Source organism: Chinchilla lanigera, unplaced genomic scaffold (genome assembly GCF_000276665.1).
Source record: "Chinchilla lanigera isolate Chin_1 unplaced genomic scaffold, ChiLan1.0 scaffold00045, whole genome shotgun sequence".
Taxonomy (NCBI): domain Eukaryota; kingdom Metazoa; phylum Chordata; class Mammalia; order Rodentia; family Chinchillidae; genus Chinchilla; species Chinchilla lanigera.
Window position 1 is genome coordinate 3,145,797 of NW_004955446.1, and position 6,000 is coordinate 3,151,796.

At 39.9% G+C, this 6,000-nt stretch overlaps 1 protein-coding gene across 8 annotated transcripts in view; it reads right to left on the reverse strand.

Moving 5' to 3' along the window:
• Positions 1–6,000, reverse strand: part of Erbb2ip (erbb2 interacting protein) — a gene marked incomplete at its 5' end in the record, with an annotated part of 105,529 nt that extends 99,529 nt beyond the window's left edge. For all 8 annotated transcript variants that reach the window (XM_013518425.1, XM_013518429.1, XM_013518427.1 and 5 more), the window contains 1 exon segment: positions 5,676–6,000.

Genomic DNA, 6,000 nt, shown 5'->3' on the forward strand with positions numbered 1-6,000 from the left:
TTGCAGTCATCCATATCCCATGCGTTCCACATATATGGATTCAACCAACTGCCAACTGAAAATAATTCAGGAAAAAAACTGCACCTGTACTGGACATTTACAGACTTTTCTTTCTTGTCACTATTTCCTAAACAATAAAGTATAACAACTGTTTACTTAGCATTTACATTGTCTTAGGTACTATAGATAATCTGGAAAGTATTTAAAGTATATGGGGCAGCCGGGGATATAGCAGCGCAAGTGCCTGCCTGGCAAGCACAAGGTCCTGAGTTCCATTCCCAGTACCATAAAAATAGCCAGGTGTGGTGGTGCATGCACGGGGAGGCTGAGGCAGGAGGATCGCTATTAGTTCGAGGCCAGCCTGGGCTACAAAGTGAGCTTAGGCTGGCCTGAATTGTATAGTTAGACCCTGTCTTTTCAAAAAGACAAAAAATAAAAAAGAAATAAAGAAATAAATAAAATATTTGGGGCAGATGTCTGGAGGTTATAAGCAGACTACATCGTTTTATAGGAGGGATTTGGGCATCCACATAGTTTGTTATGGACATGGGCAGGGGACGGAGGCAATCCACCAGAGTCCAAGTCACAATAGTACTTGTTTTACAAAATAGCTTTTTTGTTGTTTTCTTGTTTTGTTTTGTGGCTCTGGGGATCAAATCCAGGGCCTTGCGCCAGCTAGGCAAGTGCTATACCACTAAACTACATCCTCTGGCCTAATTTTTAAATTTCTTTTAATTTCTCATAGAGGAAATGTAATAAATAACCCACATAAACCAAAACTCCTACAGATTCTCAATCATCTGTGTAAATATTAAGAGGTTCTAAGACCAAAAACTTTGAGAACAGTGTCCTCCTGGCTGTTACAATTTTTTATAATTATACCATACTACAATACAGTAATTCCTCCAACAGACAATTGACAGATATAAGTCTCTCTGCCCCAAAATAAGTCATCCCAGACTACTCTACATATGGTCTCTGACTTATTAACAGCTTGACTTGACTTCTTTTTCACTTTACACTGATGCAAAAGTTACATTCAGTGGGACCATACTTCAAATTTTGCAAAAGTTACATTCAGTGGGACCATACTTCAAATTTTCTCCTGCTACCACTCCAAGAAATGATACTTTCTCACAGCTGCAGCACAAGATCTTGAGGCTCAACAACCACTATACAGTGTACTGAATTGCCAGAGTTAAGTATTCAATTACATGAGATACTCAACACTACTATAAAACAAGTTTTGTGTTAGGTGATTTTGCCAAACTACAGGTGGTGTTCCAGGAACATTTAAGGCAAGCTAAGCCAAACTATGTTAGTTTAATTGTACTAAGTGCTTTTTATTTTATTTTGGTCTTTTTGAGGCAGGGTCTCACTATGCAGTTCAGTCCGGCCTTGAACTTACTAGGTAGCCCAGGCTGGCCTGGAACTCACAATGAGGATCCTCCTGCCTCAGCCTCCTGAGTGCTGGGATTACAGGTATGCACCACCATGCCTGGCTACTAAGTGCATTCTTGATGTACAATATTTTCCAGTTATGATGGGTTTATCAATACACATAATCCCACTATAAGTTGAGGAGCATCTGTATTTTCCAAGTTATTCAATCTTTCCATTTTCCTATTCCTTTACTGTAACATCATGAGTCATAACTTTGTAATGCTGTCAGTGTGCCTTTTTCATCCTTTCTAGCACACCAAAATGTCAAGAAATAGCTCATATATAAAAGTAAATGGGCTCTGTCTGGTGTAGTGGCACACAACTGTAGTCCTAGCACTCACGAGGCTGAGGCAGGAAGATCTCCACAAGTTTGAGAGGAGCCTGGACGACATAGTGAGTTTAAGGCCAGCCTGAGCTACATAGAGAAAACATGTCTCTCAAAAAAAAAAGTAAATGGGCTCTGAATAAGGATGTCCCTATGAACGAAGTCCACAGGTTTTAGAATATCTGCTTTGATTATATAGGTATCATTTTTACTTCCTAGCTTTTCTATTATATTCTATTCTAAATTCACAGATAGATAAATGACCCCCAGATTTGTAAAGCTTTAATTTCTGAGATTCATTTATTGTCTTACATGTTATTATTTATACAACACAGTAAGGCCTTCATCCAGTAGTGTCTGGAACAAAATCTGAAGTGATAAGAACAAAGTGTGTGACAGAGTTCCAATGTACTTATTTCATGCAGGCAAAAAAAAGATAATTTCAAAATTTTAGGGACAGAGCCAGGGGTGAGACAAGATAGAAGCGAATGAAACAAAACACAGGAGGTACAGAGAAGTAAGTTTACATGTTTAAGAAGGCCAAAAAGATAATAAAACTAGAAGGCAGAAGGGGTTATAGAGAGTCATGACATGAGATTGATTATATAGCAACCTAATACTATCTCAACAATTAATTCTGGGAGCATTATACAGGGGAAAAACAAGGAAATAAAGTATAAATAAAAAAAAGTACAGTAATGAATATCAAAATACTGGTACGGTACACTGAGCTGAAAGGTAAAAGAAAAAAATTAAATGGGGCTAATCAAATAAATTTTTTCTACTGCATATTTTGAACAATTTTCTTGAGATGATAAATATGAAGTAATAAAAGTATGAAAGGGGAAGGCAAAATCTTTAATTGATAAACATAAAAAATAAGGGAAGTAAATGAAGCTACTACAAAATTAGGAAGCTAACAGAATTAGAAGAAAAAGCTGAACACTATCTAGATTTCTCTTTTGCCATTACAAAACCAAAGCCAAAGGAGAAAGCTAAAGTAGGTTAAATTTGGGAAAAAAAAAAAAAAAAAAAAAAAAGGGAGTAGCGTGGTCCAAAGGTTAAGGATAATAGGCAATCAAAAAGGGAAAATAATGTGTAGGAAAAAACAAAAAGTGGAAGGCAACAATGACAAAACAATTTCCTTAGATAACTTAAAAGCAAACACTACAAAGTCTAATTCATATCCATATTTTCTATGGCAATAATTGGCGGGGGTTGATTTTCTTAAGACAGAGTCCTGCTTTGTAGTTCAGATTGGCCTAGAACTCACAGCAACCCTCCTGCCTCAATCTACCAAGTGCTGGGATTACAGGCATGGGCCACCACACCTGGCCTAGGAAAAGACATCTTTAGGGGTTTATGCAGAAATAAATACAGCAGATAGAGAAACGAATGAGCAAAACAAAGAGTCAAAATGAAAATGCAAGCAACATAGGATATTTAAAAAGAACTGCGCTAAGTAGTAATTACCAAAAAAGAAAATTACTTTCCTATCCAGAATCTTTTAAATCTACGTAATTCTAAATTCTGCCATAAACTAGTTCTACAACACAAGCAGCTTACTCTCTACATATTACCTATTAGCAATTATTTCAAATAATATGCATCTCATTTTTTGAAATGTTAAAGTGTGACTTAGCTCAATAACGATGTTTAAACAGAACATTAGATGTTCTGCAACATGTAAAATGTCTCTACAGTTATCACTTAATTAACAATTAAAAATTTGGTTTCCATATTTTAATTTCTGTAAGCTTTAAAGCTAATGATAGTTTGATCTCAAGTGATAAGACTTCATAACAATATCTGAATTAGCTGAAGAGTTCATAATACCTGAAGTAGCTTATGTTTTGAAAACACATTACGTTCAATAAAGAGAACCTTTACACATTTTGTGTAATATAAGCACACACTGGAAGTACTCTGTATTTTCTTCTTTAAGCGAAGTCATACAATACTAAGAATATACCAACATTAAAGCTATTAAAAATATTTTAACTGTTTTCAAAACCTCACTTCTAACCTTTGTCCACATTGTAAATAGGCTTTGACAGTATTTATAGTTCTATGGTTGTATACAACTTTACTTTCATTAACTCAGTGCTAAACTGAATTTCAAGTCAACCACAAAATAAAGCCTTATTGAAGGTGAAAAAAGGAACCAAACACAACTACACAAGTGAACACCTCACTTGAAAAATATGTTCACAGGATCTAAACACACTATCCTTCAAGAAAAAAAAAGAATAGCCTCTATAAATAGGGATTTTGGTCTTTTCCAAGTCCTGCTGTACTTTTTTTATAATATAAAATTTACTTATTCAGAGAAACCATCTTTGAAAAGTGATATTTGTCTGTGAAAGATTTGCTCTACGAAGGCTTTGTTGCTGCGAGGCCAAGTACAAACCATATAAGGAAACTGAAGTTCAATGCCATTTATTTTGTTCCCCTCTTTCAGATGCTCGAGAATAACCTTTTGCTTCCAAATGATACATCCCCAAAGCATAAGCACACGTTATGCACTTTATATTCTTTGATAAAGCTAGTTTAACATAAACAGAAATAACCTGATGATTCACAAATCTTACCAAGAGTTTAAAAAGAACAATCTCCAGAGAGCAAGCTCTAGAAACAAAACAAAACACACAGTAATAAATCAAGATTCTCTTTTTAAAACACACTTAATGAAGACAAAGCCGCAAAGAACAAGTTGTGAAATAATTTGATCGTGATCTTTAATACTTTTTCTCTTTCAACTAAAAAGAAAATTAAGGTTTTCCTCAGATTTTTTGTAAATATACAAACCAGGAGAACACCGTATTTAGTATCTGTGCAAAGGTACAGTATTACCTTTCATCTCTCCTTCCCACAAAAGTAATGGGGAGAAACTAAATTTTAAAAAGACACCACCACCACCACCACCGAGGAAAACAGTCCGGGCTGGCCGCAGTCAGAACGAGTCGGCTCTGTGAAGGTTACCACTGGTCCGGCGGTATTCCTAGCTGACTGGTGGAATGTCTGCCAGGCTTCCCGAATTCCTGCCCGCACGCTCAGCACCTCTAGCACTTCATAAGCACAAAAACAGAGGGGCCAACACAAAAACGAGGACGGCGCAATTCAAGAGTTCAGCTTTTTATCACCATAAACGCGATTCCCATAAACGCGGTTTTAAACGCGTTACTTCCTTTCTTATATAATCTGTTGTGAGCTGCCCAGAAACCCTAACAGCTCAACTACTCACAGGTGTGCGCTGCTTCTTAAATCATGCCTCGCTCTTTTATCTGCAATCCTTACCCTCTTCTTAATGGATCAGTTACAACAAGCCTACCAGACCCAGCACGGCACTCGCTTCCAATTACTCAAGCAAGCCTCTAACCATTACAGGTACAACTAAGGGAAGCTACTAGCCACCCGGGAAAACAACGAAGAGCGTCAAGTTTTGTTTCTGAAACCTAATTAATATCTAGAAGGGCCCGAACACAAACATCAGCGTGTACGGTTCACGCAAAAAACGAAACAATCGGCACTGCACACACTCGCGGCAGCCATGTCAAACGCAGCACACTCGCGGCAGCAGCCCAACTTTCTTCCACAACAAAACTTGCCGCGATCAGCAACTTCGCATACGTCTACACGTCCCGGAAAAGCAGCACCTCTGGCCCCTGGGCTGAACAAAGCGCGCTTTATTCGGCCTGCTGAAAACTTTTCGTCCCACCGCATTCTTAGAACCTCTTCAAAAAAATAACAAAATAAAATCCAGATGGTGGAAAGGGGAGAAACTCAGTTCTAAGTACTGAGCAAAGTCAGCCCCACTCCGCGCGGAGGGAGGACCGTGCGGGGCACGGCGAAGCCCCGCCGCCTCCCCGGGAACTCGCCGGCCCGCGGACGCTCTCCGCCGAGTTACCTTTCGGCCGGACGCGGCTCAGGGCAGCGCCTCCGAGGCTCGGCGTGACATGATTTCCTCCCCTGCGTGAGTCACTCGGCTCCAACCGAATTTCTCGGCCGGGCGCGCGCGGCCTCCGGCAGTCCCGGCAGGCGGCTCCGGGGGGGCCGGGCGCGGGCGGGCTTCCTGGTCCGACTCGTGCAGGAGTTTCCCAGCCCCAACCGGGATCTCCGCCGAAGGAGGAAAAAGAACTTCTCACTCGTGACACCGCCCGGAATTGCCGTGCGAAACTCACTTCCTGCCGCGCCGCGGAGCAGGCTCCGGCTCCGTCCCGGGGAACCCGGAA